At 37.0% G+C, this 18,850-nt stretch overlaps 1 long non-coding RNA gene across 1 annotated transcript; it reads left to right on the top strand.

Moving 5' to 3' along the window:
- The first annotated feature begins 456 nt into the window (after positions 1–456).
- On the top strand, positions 457–17,558 carry LOC101678710. The gene is made up of 3 exons (XR_200238.2): positions 457–574; positions 5,652–5,705; positions 17,379–17,558. It is a non-coding gene; the product is annotated as an uncharacterized LOC101678710 (long non-coding RNA).
- Positions 17,559–18,850: the final 1,292 nt, after the last annotated feature.

Here is an 18,850-nt window from a genome sequence, read left to right on the forward strand (position 1 = left end):
TTTGTTCTTGTTGGTGACGATCACCCACTGACAGCAGTCCCCATGGTGCTTGTTTCTCTTCCAGAAGGGTTGAAGCCTTGAGATTCTGCTTAGCCTTCAATCGATCCAGTCAGTATGAACAGCCTCACTTTCATGGACCGGGATGGTTTTAAGCCAAAATAGTAAGTAAAGAGGGTGGTTCCAGATTTCCCAGTGAGGAGATGGTGGAAATGATATTTATCAGCCAGGGGCCTGGCAGGAAAGAGTTAATACACTTAGCTGGATAATTTTAGAAGAGTTTAATGACAGTTTTGAAGGTTTGGACAGGTTTAGGAGCATCAGTAAAGGTCGCACAATACCCCGTAGCTAGCTACAATAGGTTTACCTTCAGAAGACCTGAAGGTCACAGGGAGGGAGTGGCTTCCAGAACCTGGAGGTGGTTTCTGTTTGGAGAGGGATTGAAAGAAAAAAAATTTTTTAAAAACCCAGCCGTTCTTAAGCTTATTTGGCTAATCTTTTTTCTTTCACGTAATATCTGTTACCATCTTGTGGAACTTTGGGAGATGCTGGTATGGATATATTCTCACCTAATGAGGTAAATGAAATGATTCCTCTTGACAGTATTCCTGATTTTATGGTTCTATGAAATTTCTAGAATTGGACCTGTCATCCAAAAAGGCCAATTTAAAAAACAGCCTTAGCTAAACTCTCTGTTTCAGGGTTGTTATTCTACGCTTTATAGCTGCTCTTTAGTGGGGAGTAAGGAACTGTGTCAAAGATTCATTCTTAATGAAGCAATTTTCTAATTTTATATTATCTTTTGGGTTTCATATTTACCTATGGTTTTCTGAAAACTTGTGATTTAGAGGAAAACTTAGAAGATATTACTAAATACTTGGCTGTGGTGGTGCTTCAGTTATGCCAAGATCTGAAAATGTGTAATAATTTCATAAATATCTTTGAACAACAGTACCGTGTAGCATTAATAGGGGAGGATAATTCATTTTTATTTCACTGGGCATACTTCAGCATGTAACTTTATGCAAACTAAATTGTGTTAAGTTCAAGTGGGAATTGAGGATCAAGATTTTGGCTTTTCCAGCTTTTGTGATATCGATGGGAAGAGGGGAATCAGAGGCTCTTTTGGTCCCAGCTCTGCTATTTATTATTAATCTGAATTTTCGACAGACAGAGTTGATTTAAAATCCTTCAGTATGTCTTTTTTACTGTCTAGTAGTCTGAACAAGGAGTTTTATCATTTTTATTTTTTGTTTTGTTTTCTAAATATTAAATCCCTCCCTTCCTTCCTTCTAAATATTAAATTCCAAGTTCATTTAAGAGGGACAACAGTCTATCTTTTCACTGATCCTTGTTAAGTAAGTGATACATCTAATGTGTTGGGCATCCAGAACTCTGAGAAGAATGGATTTTATTCTTTTCTATGACTGTAGGAAGTAGAACTTTGCTTACTTATCTTAGTCCATAATATGTGTGATATCTAAGGATATGTGACATCTTAGACCAAAGGGTACAGGATTACATGGCTCTGATGAGATCAATTCTCTGACGCATGGACTGTGTCTTTTATAGAGAGAAGTGATCACTGTTTAAGGATAAGACAGTGTTAACAGGAGAAATAGTGTAATATAGTGTTATTAAAAAGCAGCTCTATTCGGGGGTGGGGGCTGTTACTAACTTTCATGATGTAAATATTTCTATAATGGCCACTTTCAAATTAGGAACATGACATCATTGAACATGACCTTGGAAAAAGGTGTGCAATGGCCCTCTATTACATAGGGTTCCACCATGCAAATATAGAAAGATGTACATAAACTCAAGAGCATTGATAATGGTAAAGTACAGTTAAATAATGAGGAAGTATTGTGTTTTGACTATCACCTTTGTTTTCAAATAATTTAGTTAATTGTAAATTAATATAATTTGATTTTTACTAATGGCTATGTTTAACAACCAACTCGAGAAAGTCCTAAAAATTTAATAATTGGCTTTTGTGAACCAGTACCAGGTGTCTACCCTACATCATTGGATAAGAGTATAAGATTTAAAGTTAGATAGTTCTGAATTTGATTCCTTGCTCTGCCACTTACAAGCTGTGTGGCCATGTGAAATTTGTATTTCTTTTTTAAGCATTCATTTTCATGACTGAAAAGTAAGAGTAAAAATTATATCTACTTTGCATAATTGTTGTGAGGATTAAATAAAATGATAGCTCCTCCTCTCTTGGAAAGAAGCGCCCCATGGCTAAAAATTTCACATGGTCCCTGTTAGAACTATGATCACAAAGCATTTTTTTTTTTAAGTGAGAGAAAGTTATTCAGAGGAATACCCTCAGTTCCACCTAATGATGTGATTTGCATAATTCAATGGAAGATAGGCAGACCTCTTAAAGGATTCAGACTGTACTATTGCTGAGAATGAATACTTTTCCTCGGGATATGTGTAGTTGTGTTCCAGCAGACATTCCTCCTGCTCCTCGTGGTAGGATTACAAGGAAGATCCTGGTTTTTTAGGGAGTTTGGACAGTGCTGCAGGGTTTGGGAGACCCATAGACTAAAGCCTTCTCTTTGATTCCTCCTTTACAGATTCTATATAGGAGAAGGAAGAGTCTCCCTTTTACAGATGGTTAAAATGGGTGGAGACTTACATTGGTGACCTCAGAAAAGGAAGAGGGTGACTTAGGAGATAGGCATAAATCTGGCAAAGAACCGAGAGTGTTATGATCATGAAGATCTTGGTAGCACCTTTATATTTTTGAAGTCACTCAGACTCAGTAAGTTTTGTGATCTTTCATTATGGTCTGTTTCACTGAGAAATATTTTCTTTTAATACTGTTTAACAAAAACTTTGTTGTTTTTCAATGGTTTCCAATAACTTTACAATTACATAGAGCATGAAACAGAAAGAATGTGACTCAGATATTCTGAAAATAAGATAAAATGATCAAACGATTGTAGATCCCAGCTTGTCTATTCCAAGACTAAAAGGTTGTATCTATTGTTTTGTTTAAGCCATTTTTAACAAGACAGTCATTACAACAGACATGTTTCCAGAGCAGATGTTTATAATGAGAACCCTTGAAAGTCACAAAGACTCCACAGAGCACAAGAAATCTATATTTACGTATTTGAGTTACAAAAAGTAAATCAATTACAAATGCCTCTACATTAATGTCTTGAATAACAGATAAGAAAGAAAGAACATTCAGTATTATTTTAAAGAGCTTAACAAAAGTAATTAGGATAGACTTTTGCCATTCAGAGTTCACAATAAAGATTGGTTTTCTTCAAACTGTTAAATTTGATTCATGAACAGTAGGGGAATGTTAAAATGAATGAAAAGTACGTGAGACATATCTGAAACAGTTTTACATTAGTAAAAGGAAAACGTTATTAGTAATAGGAATAGGAATAGTAATTATTCCTATTAGTAATAGGAAAACGTGTAAAAAATGAAATGGTAAACAAAATTGAAAAAAAAAGACACCAAATATTAGTTCATTTTTTAAGCTTCTAAATGACTCAAAGCACTGATTAAATTAGTAATTATTAGGCCCTCGCAGTTTAACAATAATAAAAAAAACCCTGATGAATATTTTTAAACTCTTTTGCCCAGTAAAAGCCACCTAGATATTGCAACTTTAAATTAAAATGAAATAAAATGAGTTCTGGAAAATGGTAACTATCTGCTGAAAAACATTAGCAATAAATTGTATGACAGTGCAGCTGTTATGAAAGGTGGGGACAAAGGGCTGCAAACACTCTGAAAACTTTAATAAGTAAGCAGAATATGTGCCATGCCAGCTCATTTCTTTAATCTTGTCAGAGAAAAATCTGCTGTGACAGTAACTGAAACTGTTGACTACTCTAGTATTTTGCAACAGCTATGTTTTCTTCTCAGATTCATCTCATAGAGTATTTTAAACAATGGGATATATAAATGCATATGCAACTTATATTTTCATTAAAAAATCTCAAAGTAACAAGAGGATTGTTCCACTGCAAAGTTGCCTGAACCTTGTGTGATAGGATATAATGACCATTTAAGGATCTAAAGTATTCTTTTTCTACGAGTTGGAATATATAAAGTTTGTTGAAAAAGCTGATGAATTTAACTACACCATTTTGACTGCTTTTCTGAAGATATTTTGGAATGTTTCAATAAAACAAGTAGGAATGTATAGCTTCCTGATATGGAAGTATATAAAAAGTATCATTTTGTCATCTTTACATTTTCTTTTAGAATTGAGAGAAAATACAGATGCAAGGTAATAGAACCTGACTCAGATGCAGTGGAATTGAGTGATGACGTTAATAAAAATTATTCCAACAATGAGACGCAAACAATAGTAACAAAAATTCATCAGGTGACACCAACATTCAGTAAGAGGAAGAGACGAAGTTCAAGGAAAAGTACTGAATAGGTTCTTTGATTGTTTGATATCCAATTAATGAAGAGGGATAAATCATGTGAACACAATAGGGAAAGATGTTTTAGATGAAATCCTGGCAAACAGAAAAGTAATAACATTTATGAAACTTTATTACATCAACAGGAAACTGGAAAAACAAGCTGTGGATTCAAAAGAAAGTGGAAATACTTGAGATCCTACAGCTCATATGGAAAATAAACTAGCTAGAATACTTCCAAATTTTACAGTAATCCAAAAAACTTACATAATGTGACCACTTTTATTGACTATTTTCGAAAGTTTCTTTTTCATGTATGAAGTTGAAATAAATTTTTTCTAGCATTAAAAGCAATGCAATCAGTCATGCTAGGAGAAATACTGAATTATCTCTCTGTTCTCTCTAGAGAATACTCTAAATTTTTCATTATACAAAGAAGTGATAAAAAATGTGCAGCCAGAAGATATAAATGAAATCCATTACTATGAGATGTGTCATGCAGGTGATCAATTATGTGTGTTAATTATTATGGGCTTTGTGGTATTTGCCAGTCTTTTAAATTTTTCAGTTTGTTGTGATTTCTTATTTAGAATAAGATTACATATTAACTTTCATACTTAACAATGTATCTATAATTTTGTATTAGTTTGTGGAAGGTCTAAGTTTAGACCATAGCAAACCTGTCCCTGACCTTGTTTATATGCCACCAGTGTTGAGGACACCAAAGGCACAGGGAGAGGGAGAAGTTGTTTATGCTGTAAGGACCTCTTTGCTGGAGCTGAGGGAGAGGAGAGGCATCACACCAAGGCCACTAATTTAGGTATTCCTGGTGGTGATTTGCAGCAATACTCTGTGCTAAAACCTTGGCTCTGGAATCAGACTGGGTTTGTTAACAGATAAGATACCATCTAAGATAGTGATACCGCTTAATGGCTATGCAAACTTGAGCAATTCTGCTTTGTCTTTTTCTTTTGCAAATGAGGATAGTAATATATCTCTTCCCTCAGTTGTTGTGAGGATAAAATACTCTGAGGAGCTCAATATATATTTAAATAAGTGAGAGACAAATAATAAATATGAACAATAGAATGCAGGATATAGCGAAAATTCAGGAAGGCAGAACTCTAGGAGAAATAAGAACCAAAGAGAATGTCATGATAAGAGGGCAGTGAGAAAAGATTTGGAGGAAGATTTGGCCTTAAGCAGAAATCCCATATTCATGGAATTCTTCATTTCAAACAGCTGAAGGACGTTGACTGCTCCTATTCTGATGAAGCCTCTGAAACTGGAGTGGTGGTAAGTACGTAATTATAAATTTCTAAGTCTGTTGATTCTTGAGTTCTTCGCAACATAGCTATCTTCTTCATATGGATTCCCTCCTTCTGCACCAGCATGGCTACACAGGGATAATAAACCTTCATTCTCAGAGGAAGGAGAGCCTTTCCTCTACATTCCCTTCGGCATGGGAAAGCACTGGCTATCAGCCAGTAGTCTAGAAGCTTCGCTGGGACCTTTTGGAAATAGGGATATAGTTGCTCCAAAACACCCAGCTCTGGGAGTGTAATAAGGAGGGCCCATGACTAGCCCAGCTATGGACCGAATGTTTGTGTTTCCTCATATTCATATGTTGAGATTGGAATCCTCAGTGTGATGGTATTTGGAGATGGGGCCTTTGGGAGGTGATTCAGTCATGAAGCAGAGCCCTAACAATGGGATTGGTGCCCTACAAGAAGGGACAGGAGAGAGCTTGCTTCCTCCACCTGCTCTTCCCTATGGGAGGATACGGTGAGAAGGCAGCCATCTGTAAACCATTTGCAAACAAGATACTTGATCTACTGGAAGCCTGGTCTTGGACTTCTTAGCTTCTCAGAACTGTGGCAAATATATTTGTGTTGCTCCAGACATCTACTACGTGGAGTCTTGTTATAGCTGCCTGAACTGACAAAGGGCCCTCTCGGCCAGAGCCTGTATTAGGCTTTGTACAACCCTTTTGCTAGGAAAGCAGCACCCCACCTGTCTTCAAACCACTCCTGCCAACCATAATAACAAAGTGACAACTAAAATGATTGCGACACAGTGACTTGACTGTTCAGGTGCATCGTCTGGTTCCACAGATACGGTGCCCACCTTTTCTCAGGACAGCCTCCTCTGACACAGTGAGAAAGCGGAAGATTTTGATGCCTGCCAAGTTATTCATTGGGAAATTTTCCTCAGCGGTGTGTGCTCCTCTCAAAACTCCCACATTTTGTGAGCGGCTGTCACCATTTTTGTTGTTCAACTTCTTGAGCCCTAATTATGTGCCAGGTACTGTTCTAGGTGTTCGAAACACATTGATGAGAAAAACAAAATACTGCTGGGACGCCTGGGTGGCTCAGTTGGTTAAGCAGCTGCCTTCAGCTCAGGTCATGATCCCAGCGTCCTGGGATCGAGTCCCACGTCGGGCTCCTTGCTTGGCAGGGAGCCTGCTTCTCCCTCTGCCTCTGCCTGTGCTCTCTCTCCACCCCCCCCTCTGATAAATAAATAAAATCTTTAAAAAAAAAAAAAAAATACTGCAAATGAAATTTTGATTCGGTGTATATTTGGTAGATACTTTCTAAGTTTTTTTTTTTTTAAATCTTTGCTAAATTTTAACTTCCCCCATTCACATACATACTGCCTTGGTATTGAATTATATGCATTCATGTTATTTCTCATATTGCCTTTTAACAGAAATATGTCTAATCAGAATAAATACAGTTGTAACTAAGAATGACTTCTGTGTATAAGACATCTGTTTTCAGGGATGGATATGCTTTAAATTATTCTTAGATTACATAACCATGTGACACAGACATGGCACACTCCATGGTTCGCTGGAGATTTGTTCTGTTTAAGGGTCAACTAATGATACTTGGGAACATGCAGTGATTCCAGATATTACATTTTGTCCAATGCTCTGTTCCTTATCAGTGACCATTACTTTCAGGTTAGTGGATTCTCAGCCTCCAGGCAAAACTTAAAGGAAAAAAAAAAAAACAAGAACTGCTGGTTTATACTTTGCTCCAGGCTCATACCAGAGAAGTCTGGAAAATTGCAATTTTCTTAATCAGGTTGAAAAAAAATATGTAAGCAGAAATAACACGGCTATGGTTAATTATAAAACTTATATTGCTATTAAAAAAAGTTTCCTTCAGAGTTTTAGAAACCGGGGCATATATCTAAGAGAAGGAAAAAACAGGGACTACCATGAAATTAACAAAATGGGACATAATTTTGCAATTGAGATAATCTTCTGAGTTCTTTGTATTGTGGCTATACTTGGGTATGAGAAATAATTATGATTTCATATGTGAAAACTTCTGCAGACTCTTGAAATCCACACGGGAGATGGCCTACAGAGCTATAGATTAGGGAAACGTGTATGCATATCTTGTCTTGAACTCAGGAAAATATTTGATAAAGTGCCTCCATATTGTCCCTAAGCTGGAAAAATGTGAGTGGAATGAGGTATAGTTAAGTGAATCTTCACAACCATACTCACTTGGTCTGTGTGACTATTGATGTTCAGCAAATGTTTGTGGAGCGAAATTGACATGAACTGATCAATGTTCATCTGTATGGCACTCCATTTCTAAACCCTATTCTTTCACAGATGTGTGAAGGTTTCCAGGACCTTCCTGAGAATCTAATGCCCTTTACTTCCCCATCTGTAAACTAATGATCCAATGGTGATTCTGGTTGGTGGTGATGATGATAATGATGATGATGGCAGTTAATATACGGAGTACTCGGCACTCTATCAGGAATTCACATCGGGAACTAATGTCTGGCATCTGACTGATCAGGGTACACGTCCCAATTCGATTGCTCACTAGTTGGGTGACCCTAAATGAGTTAATTACTATCACTAAGCCTGAGTTTCTTCATTTGTCACTTGATTAAATGGAGATAAACATGCTAATGCTTTCTCTTATTGACAGAATAAAATTCAAATTTTAAAAAATAGCCTAAAGCCCAAACCTACATTATCTGACTCCTCTCTACCCACACAAACTCATTCTAATCTCTCATGGGCTTACTTCAGAGTGGTCTGTTTTCTCTTTTTCAAGCAAGCCAAGGACCTTTCCATTGAGTCCTTTGCACTGCCATATGACAGCTACATTCCCATGTTTATTCAAGTTCACCTCTTCCCAGAAGCCTTTCCTGCCCACCTTATCACAAGTAGCCCTCTGCTCCCCATTGCCCTCATCATCTAGTCATTCTCTCTGACCTTATGTTTCAAAATGGATACATGATTTGTTATAATTACCTTCTTAACATTTTTGGTTTCTCATTGTTTGCTTGTTTATAGCTGATTTCCTCTACTAGAAAATAAGCTTCATCAAGGTGGGCTAGAGTGTGTGTTGTTTGCCAGTCTAGTTCTAGCAGCTGGCACAGTACTTGACCCAATTAGGTGGTCCAAAAATGGAGCTGAATGCATAAGTGAAAGAATAAGTGCTTCATAGGTTGTTAAGAAGGTTAAATGCATAGTGCCTGGAAGAAAACAAGTGATGAATTGAAATTTGCTAATGTTATTATTACTAATGATACTGAGATAGAAATGGGCTTTTATAAAGACTGCCATCTAGAGAGGAAAATATGGGTGTATAATATATTAACCAAGCACTATAAGCCAAGTACTAGAATGAGAGTATTGCATGAATGGGGCTTTTGTAACATGGGGACATGCAGATATGCACAGGAAATCCTTACTGAACTTGTTTTTACATGAATGTTCTTAAAGAGCGTGGCTTAAGAATAAGCGAAGCACGAGGATAGAGAGTGGAGGGAATGACAATCCTCCTCATTAGATTTAACATTTTGTCACTTTAGAGGTAATAGTCTGCCATGCAAGACAGAGTAATCTGGTGCAAGCCAGGGCTGTGTGCTCTATCTGTTGACTTTCTCATCTGCTTCATCATTGCTATTCAGTGTTTAACATATCCTGGTGTAGATCATGTTCATACTTTCACAACCTTCTCCACTCCTCCCTAGTACTGATTTCAGAGAGGGATTTATGAGTTTTAGTTCTCCTCTAGTCCTCCTCAAGGCATCTCCAACACTACCCCCCATTAAATTCATTCAAGTGAAGGCATGACCCTGTTACACAACCGAAGCTTCAAGACCAGTCCTCCAGCTTCCCCCTTCTAATCTGTTTGCTACCCCTACATAGACATTTGGGGGCTGCTACCTCCCTCTTTACTCTTTCCTCTGCTCATGTCCTGTAATCACTCTCCCCAATTCTACAGATTATACATTTATCTTCATAGAATGTTCTATATCTGCATCCCTTCTCCCCTCATCAGCTTTCAGTAATTACAAGTTTATTTTTAGGAAACACATCCCCTCCTATTAGAAATTCTTCAGAGCACAGTTGTGGAGATAAGACTGACCTCTGAAATTTTATGATTAGAACCACAACGTTTCCATGTTGATAAATTATAGATACAGCAAGGCAGTTTCTTTTCCCACCAGGATTTCTGTTTGGGAATACTAAAACTGCCAAACAGTGAGAGAGACAACACGATCATTTTTTTCTTGGTTGATTTTTCACATCAGGGATATGTGCTGGCACAGGTTGAAAAAAGAACATTAATTTTATTTTAAACTGAGAAAATACAAAACGCAAGATCTTTGTGTTATGTAGAGAATTTATTATTGTTAGGGATGGCTCTGGTGAGTCATCACCAAGTAATTTCAGTTTGTTGATTATATAGATGCACAGTTCAAAGACCAGAAAATGCCCATCAAGTTTGATGGGACACTAATGACAGTTACCCTTCTGGCAATACTATCACTGAACTAACAAAGAGGAGCAAAGAATCCACTACTGAACCTCTCTGAGGACATATCAGGCCCCTGGTAGGCGAACAGGGAGAGAAGGGACTGTGTCTGGCTGGATGGATAATGATTACAATTGACTAACTTTTAGAAGGAACAGATCAACAGCAACATTTTGCCTCTTCAGATTATCAGGCAATAGATTTCCTGTGAGCAACATTTTCAGAGAATCTCTTGCCCTGAACTGTAAAAAGAAGCCTCAAAGAAAATCCCACAAAAAATTAATGTGTGCTGCCAGAAGAGATTTCTGGATGGTAGTGGTCATCATTATAAACAACAACAACCACAACAATAATAATAGTTGCAACAGTGTATGGGACAGACAACATATATATAATGGCAATATAAAAACAGATAGTATCAGAGAAAATAAAGAGTCAGAGTTGGTGGCTAGGAATTACTTAATACCTAATGAATGTTTTTTTTTTTTTAAGATTTTATTTGTTTATTTGACAGAGATCACAGTAGACAGAGAGGCAGGCAGAGAGAGAGAGGGAAGCAGGCTCCCTGCTGAGCAGAAAGCCCGATGCGGGACTCGATCCCAGGACCCTGAGATCATGACCTGAGCCGAAGGCAGCGGCTTAACCCACTGAGCCACCCAGGTGCCCCCTAATGAATGTTTTTATGCTTATTTTATCTATTCATACAGCAAACTAAGAAGATAATAAGCAAATAGCAGAGTTGAAGTTTGAAACAAAAGCAGTTTGGCCTTAGGGCCTATGCTCTCAACTAACTGTACTATATCATTCTGTATAATATAATATAATATAATATAATATAATATAATATATCATAACATAATTCAGCCACAGCACAGTGTATTGTAGTTGTCTCTTGTCCTGTTCATATGTGTATTTTCACCAATTTGTAAGCTCCATAAGAATGGGGACTGGGTCTGTCTAGTTTACCATGGAGTTCCCAGAAGCTAGCCTACTGTTAAGTACATAAAATGTACTTAAGTACCCAAAAATGTTCATTGAATGACTAGTGTTAACCAGAAAAATTGAAACAAATTAAGTAATTTTGGACTTAAATACTGAAAGAGGAAATGAATATAATGCTATTGTTATATTTGATAAATTCAAACAAATCCAGGACCCAAACAAATCATCCTCATTTTCTATTATCGTGTACTGTAATGTTAGAAAGCAAGATTAACAAGGATATCATTGCCAATGGCAGGCAAAAGTCAGTGGACTCAGATGAGGAACAAAAGAGAAGAGTTTTCTCAAAAGCTTTTACTACTTGCCCACCAGTTTCCGGAAAGTTTTGAGATATAGCTTGGCATGGCAGGAATCCCTGAATCCTGAAAATGTGCTCCATTTTAATTACAATTTTACTTATAAGAGTATAATCAACTAGACTGAGACATGAAGTCCAAATTCCTCTTGGATCTTAGTCCCCCATACTCTTCTCTAAAGAAAAGTTGTTCAGTCTGGATTAAAACAACAAACATGTTATTTACAGGCTTTGTGTCTAGGACACAACTGTGGAGGTCTGGAAGAAGCCCATTATCTCCCAGGCTCCAAAATCTTACCAATTGACAGGTATGAATGAGGTCAATTTTATCAATACTCAGGATTTTCATTTCTAAGCTCATGTAGGAGTTTTGGTACCTCAAAATTCCACCATTTTGGAAATCCAGAAGAATTTTTTAAAAATAATTTTGTAAATTAGTGTAAGTGTCTATTATGCCATTTCATTTTCATTTCTACTACTGTCACTAAGGCCTCTGCTGATTCATCCCAGTTCTGATGTTCTGAATATTTTTGGCACTATAAAATTTGTCAGTCTCCTATGAGTACAAAATGACAAACAAGGTTAGTGGGGGTTGTTTGGGTCCTGAAATGTTAAGCTATTTAGGGAGAGATCCACTTTCTTTTCTCATTCATGATTCCTTATTTCCTCAGAGTACATATGGCTACCAGGGTGCCAGATTGGGGTGAAATTTTATGCCATCTCACTATGTCTTTTCTGTCATCTAATTTTCAAACCCTGTTGTGAAATTGCCATTCTAGGTTCCTTTTTCCCTTGGTATGAATTCTTTCTCAGGGACTTTGCCATATTTCTGTGCCATCTGGCAACCTTACTTTCTCCCTCTCCCAATCCAATAAAAAAAAAAGTCTGTGTATATAAATCTGAATTATTCTCACCATGTTGTGAATCAATCCCCATGTAAATCAGTGAATACAAATAATGTGTAGGATTCTAACTCCACATGACAGTCATGTCTGACTCTGAGCCTTGGCTCAGCTGTGACCTCATTATGTAAGATACTATAATCAATTTTGTTCCTAAATCCCAGGATACATTTATCAATAGCCAGATATTCTCTAGAGATTATACACACTCATTCATTGGAATTCTCCTTTTTTTAATGGAAGTGGGGAGAAGTATTCAGGGACTGTGCTAGGGTGATATATATATATATATACACAAACACACACACACACATACACACATATCATATATTTACGTACATATGTAAATATGTAAATATATAGTGTGTGTGTGTATGAAATTGGTTCATGCAATGTGAAGGCTGAGAAGTTCCAAGATATGCAGTTGGCAAACTGATGACTCTGGAAAGTTGATGGTGTACTTCCAGTCCAAATGCCAGCTAATTTGAAGTCCCGAAAGGGCCAGTGTTTCAATTTGAATCTGAAGGAAGGAAAAAAATTGATACTCCAGCTTGAAGACAGTCAGTCAGGAGGAGTTTCCTCCTATGCAAAAGAAGGTTAGCCTTTGGTTATATTCAACCTTCAACTGATTAGATGAGGCTCACCTACACAAGGGAAAACAATCATCTGCTTTGTTCAGTCTATAGATTCAACTGTTTATATCATCCAAAACACCCTCACAGACACACTCAAAACAATGTTTGACCAAGTATCTGGGCACCCATGGCCCAGTCAAGTTGATATATGTGGTGAACCATCATAGGGATCTTATGCCCTGATTCTCATCCTCATAAGATGTGTTTATCTACTAAATAGCTCTAGGCCTGTTCAGAAGGCAAACAAGTCCCCCAAAAGCTAGGGAAATGGAATCTTAAGCTTTGGAAAACATGTAGAATGGAGCTCTATTGTAGAATCTCATATATAATAAACAAACAAGAAACTCAGCTGAAAAATATAGTCTCTACCAACTACCAACAATAAAAGGGAAACAGCATAATACCAAAAATTTCAGAAAGGCAGCAGCTATGGAAAGAAACAAGATTCTGGAGTGGAGCAGAATTGCCCCCATCACCAAGAAGCCATTTGAGAATTTTAACAGAGTTCTGAGAATTCTCATTAATTCTTCCAAATCTAGAGAGAATAAAGTCAGGAGCATGTACTTCTGTTTTCTCTCTCAAACCAGTTGGTTGACACTATGAGACCATAGAAATGAACAAGTGCTGATTTTTTCTGAAAGAGGCGTATTATTTAGGTCCAAACTGGGCTACGAATGACAGAAAACTGAAAGTAGTAGCTAATTAAGATATGCATATATTTCTTGCTCACATAAATGTCCCAGGAGGTGACCTTGGGCTGGGTTATGATGCTGTGTATTTTGGGCAACCTGAGGCTCATTCTCCCTTTGTGACCCACTATTTATTTTTAGATGTCATGGAAAAGAAGATGACATTCACATCCCAAGAAAGGACTGAAGAAAAGCATACTGCCTTATGTGGAAAGTTCCTGAAAGCTTTTACACACTTAACTTCCATCCCATCAGCCAGAAATTGGTGACTATGCTCAACAGTAAGGGAGATACAAATATGTAGTTTTTATTCTAATGAGCAGTGAGTCACCTTATGATCAGGAATTCTATTGTTTCATGAAAAAACAAATGGAGATTACAGAGAAGCAATCCCAATACGGATTTTAAGGACCAAACTGAAGTCTGAGACTACTCCCTTGGGTGTAGCACATTTTCCACAGTTAGAGGAATTTTAGTTCCAGGATAGGGCACTTAATAAATTCAAGCAGAGCAGAAACCCTGGATTATAGAAGAGACTGGAGATCAGTTTATGTCAACTTTGATCTCTTCACCTTACCCTTCCTGCAGGTCCTCAGGTAACAGACCTGTAACCTTGGGCATAGAGCATAAACATCGTTAACACCTCAAAGTACATAGGTAGTTTGGAAGAGAAAAAAAAACTCGTTTCTGATACTGAAAGAAGGAATAAGGAAGATATAATACAGAAATGAAAAGAAATAAAATTAGAGAATTGGGATAAAACGGCTCAAGGATGAACAAATGGGGGAAAAATGGCTTAGCACAGCTATCTAAGCAACCGGAAAAAAAAAAACAACAACAACTTGTTTTTAAAGATAATTTACAATGCAAAGGACTAAACCCAACTTTGAAGAAACAAAAACCAAGGAACAGAAAGCAATTCCTCACAAGAGATTTATGCTACAAAATAACTGAAGAATATAATTAAATAAAATGAAAAATCAAAGAGAAGAAGACAGAACAGCAGAATGAGATTAAAAGAGAGGTTGCATGCTAATGAAACAAAGTAAGGATCAAAATAATATCATTTGGAGCTACCAAAGATGTCAGACTAAAATGTAGAAAATAACAGTTATTAATGACATATTTGTATTACAATAAACAAAAGCAAATAATTCAAGGTTAAACCCCTGATTGTATTTCCATTTCAAACATGACCAAAAAAGTTTCAGGGATTGTGCATCTCGTATATATATCATTAGATGGAGGAGAGTGTTACAGCTAGCCCAACAAAAACGTTTATTTTTTTTTCAGTAAATTCAATTCCTTTTTTTTTTTTTTTTTTTAAATCATCCAAGACCGAAGAGACAAGTGTGGAGTGTAAAAATAGCAGGCAACGTTTGACATTTTAAAATTTGTTTTCTACTAGCTCCATACAAAGAAGAGCTTGCTCTAGGGCTGGCCTGAGACTTGGACCACAACAAAAGCTCAGTGTGGTGAGGTGAATGCCCGTACAGACGAGACCGTTGGGAATGTACTCCATCTTTTTGGTAGCATTTGTTCCACCCACGCCCTCCTCTGCTGGTTTCCTTGAGATTGCTACAGAAGTCAGAGAAGACACATGCATGGCTTTGAAAAGTGGTGTAAATTTTCCTACTTGCATAAACTATATTTATCGAAACTAAAACTTGGCTTGGAAAGGTATTTGTATTATGGCTAGGTCTGTTTGTCTACATTTCTTTAATTTATGCAGTATATGTTAATTACTTTTTTAATGTGAAAATATTTTGACATTGCTTTTTCTCATTTCTTTGACTTCTTGAATAATTTTATCCCGAGTCTGCCTTTGAAGCACATCTGCTCTCTGGGCTTCCAGCCTTTTATTTAGTGTATACATCCTTCAGCACTGGTGCTCAAGCCTCTTGTTCCTGAAATCTTAAAACATTTTTAGCAAATTGGAATATTATCACGGAGGTGACTTCAGGCAATCTCATTTCTGAAGGTTAATTCTGGATAATCACCTCATCTAGACATTCAAAAAAGTAAAGATACACATTCAGACTAATCAAATTTAGGCTTATTCATGTTCCAAGAACAAAACAAGGTACTTAGTTTGGAGCCGAGGCAGGTCATTCAACAAAATTGGATCTACCTGACCCTCTCAGAAGCTATATAATGTGTTTTATCTGTTGTCAGAGGATGATCAAAAAGATGCAATTGCTCTTTACATGAAGGGAAGCATCGTGTGAATTCAGATAAAACATGTCTTACCTGCTCTGCTCTTAAAATCTAAGAAACGTACTTGAGGAAGATGTGTATTTGCGAACTTGGGGAATGGATTTGGGAAGGTTTCATCTCTTCAACTTAATACATGGGCATGGTTTCTGAAATCAGATGCAGCCACCTAGAGAGTGCCCACCCCGCAGCGGAGCCCCCTTCCCCTGTCATCCTGCGGCATACACATCACGTTCCCTATCCCTGTCCCTTTCTGACAAAGCATCACTCTAATGAGCCGTTTAAGTGACTGAAGAGAAGACAAACACATAGTTCAGAAAGGCTCTTGTTCACTAATCACTTTCCCACACAGCTGATAAATTTTTACGGTTTTTTTAAGCCGGTATTTCTGAAATATCTTGTTAACAGTTACTATTAGGAGACGTTCACAGGTACAATAGGAATAATGCCGCTTCTCGCTGTTACTAGCTTGGTATCCGGCCTATCAAGAAATTTAGAGAAAAATGTGGGACTGCAGTGCAGATTTTTCTCGGGGTATACCGAAGCAGCCTTTGCTGTAGCTGTGAGATTTTAAGAAGTATTTTCCAAGACATCTATCTTATACAGACAAGACTATTTTAAATTGGACTCATTAAATCATTTGTTGTCACAGTCAACAGCCGTGTGGAGGCTAGTTAACAAATGAAAAATGAGCCTTTCTAACTTGTTTATTTTATATGGATGCTTTCTTTATTTCATTTTTCCCCCCCTCTGGTAGCACATTGACTTAGGGGATCTTGTTACAGTACTGCCTGACAAAAATTAAAAATGTGAAGGCTGAAAATACTAGAGACGTAATGCCCCAGTTCACATAAAATACTGGTGAAGAGGTTCCCACTCTGAGCCTATCTTCTAGTTCAGGGAAGAGAACCAATTAAAACCTCATTTAAGTTGTTGAAAGGTAACACAGAATTACTTGAGAAGCACAGAATTCCTGGTACAGAAAGAAAAAAAAAATGATGGTCCTAAATTCATCTCTGAGTTTTTCCTCGGAGCCCCTGTTTTGCTAGCTCAAGATTGTTTTCAACAGTATAGCTAAGATATTAATTTATTATTATTAATTTATTCACTCCTTCCTTCCTTCCTTCCTTTCTTCCTTCCTTCCTTCAGTTGTTCATCTGTCTGCTTCTAAATGCCACAGTTTATGGAAGGCATTTTTTACAAGTTTATTGGCAGGTAGTGTTTTTCTTTGCTGTTGGTATAAGTTAAACTTTATTTAATTTCAGTTTATAAATATTTTCTTCTTGGTCAACATTTAAAAAATTTTTTTCATACTAGTGCTTTCTTAGCTATGGCCTAAATAAATATGTTCATTTTTACATACTTTTTGGTTTCATTTTCCATCAAGGAATCCTTTTTAAGGTTTTCTCACTTTTGTTTATTTTCTACTAGCTTTCCCTGGATGTGTTGCCAAGTCTTAAGCAAAGTAGAACGGTATTTTCTGATTAGACCCAGGCAGCTTACAACAGGGAAATGTTGATGATGAAAAAGGACTTTGGGAAGAGGTATGTAAAATTTTGAATTTCACTTCCATCAATTTTCTTACTTGGAAAATGGAGATGACAGACTCATTAGAGGTTAATTCAAAGAGAAATGAACTAGCGGTGCCTGGGTTGTCTCAGTGGGTTAAAGCCTCTGCCTTTAGCTCAGGTCCTGATCCCGGGGTCCTGGGATCGAGTCCCGCATCGGGCTCTCTGCTCAGCGGGGAGTCTGCTTCCTCCTCTCTCTATCTGCCTCTCTGCCTGCTTGTGATCTCTGTCTGTCAAATAAATAAATAAATAAATAAATATTTTTTTTAAAAAAAGAGAAACGAACTATACATAGAGGGTTCCTTGCACCTAGTAGACACACAATAAAAGTCACATCTATTCAGAAAACTTAAAACAAACAAATAAACAACAAGCAAAACAAAATTCTTTTGAATTCTCAAGTGGTATCCTCTTTTCAGCCCAGTTATCTACCAGGGGTCCCTTTAGCTTTTCAGCCTTCTCCTTTGTAGTGAATGATTAGATTCAATTGAATTTTATGCAAATATCTATGTTTTTAAAAGTATTTAGGTCAAATCCTCAAGATTTAGATTTAGATTTTTGAGCTAAGTGGTATTACTTGAGAATTGGGTCCTTACTGATATTTGTAATATAATTCAATTTAGGACTATGACACACATTTTCTCCCTGGTTCACTAATAACAATGTTAAATATGCACAAACCTCACAACAATCATAGGGATAGCAACTTAGAATAGTCCTGCAACTTAATTTATTCCTATTTGTCATTGCTCTTCTCTGTGGTCTGGTAGTCATTTTATAGAATATTACAGAAAACACATTTGAACTAATTCCTCAAGCTACTGTACTTCCTTTCAAATTTCCCATTAACTCATATAGTCTACATTTTATTCATTTAATATTTCCCCCACTTATCTAAAAATTTTATCGTCCTTAACTTCCTTCGCTGTTTCTCTATTTTCCAAGTTGAAGCTAGATACATCTTATTTGTCATCTTGTATTCACTCAGGAAATTAATACTGAATGCCCAACGTGCACCAGGCATCTTTGGCACTGAAGAAAAAACAATCAATAAAACATAGTTTCTGACTTCTTGGAAGTTACATTTTAGTGGAGGGTGGAGAAAGGCCAATGATTGTTGTATAAGCAAATAAATAAACGATCTGATATTAAATAGTGCTCTGTCGGAAACAGAGCAGTAAGGACCCAATTCACAGAGTGCTGTGAAGAAAATAAAAGATGGATAGGGCACTTGGTGGCTTAGTCAGTTAAGTAGCTGACTCTAGATTTTGGCTCAAGTCATGATCTCAGGGTCCTGGGATCCAACCACGTGTCAGTCTCTGTGCTGTTGCAGAG

The sequence above is a fragment of the Mustela putorius genome, unplaced genomic scaffold (assembly GCF_011764305.1).
Source record: "Mustela putorius furo isolate JIRA1106 unplaced genomic scaffold, ASM1176430v1.1 tig00003853_pilon_pilon_pilon, whole genome shotgun sequence".
Classification (NCBI taxonomy): Eukaryota; Metazoa; Chordata; class Mammalia; order Carnivora; family Mustelidae; genus Mustela; species Mustela putorius.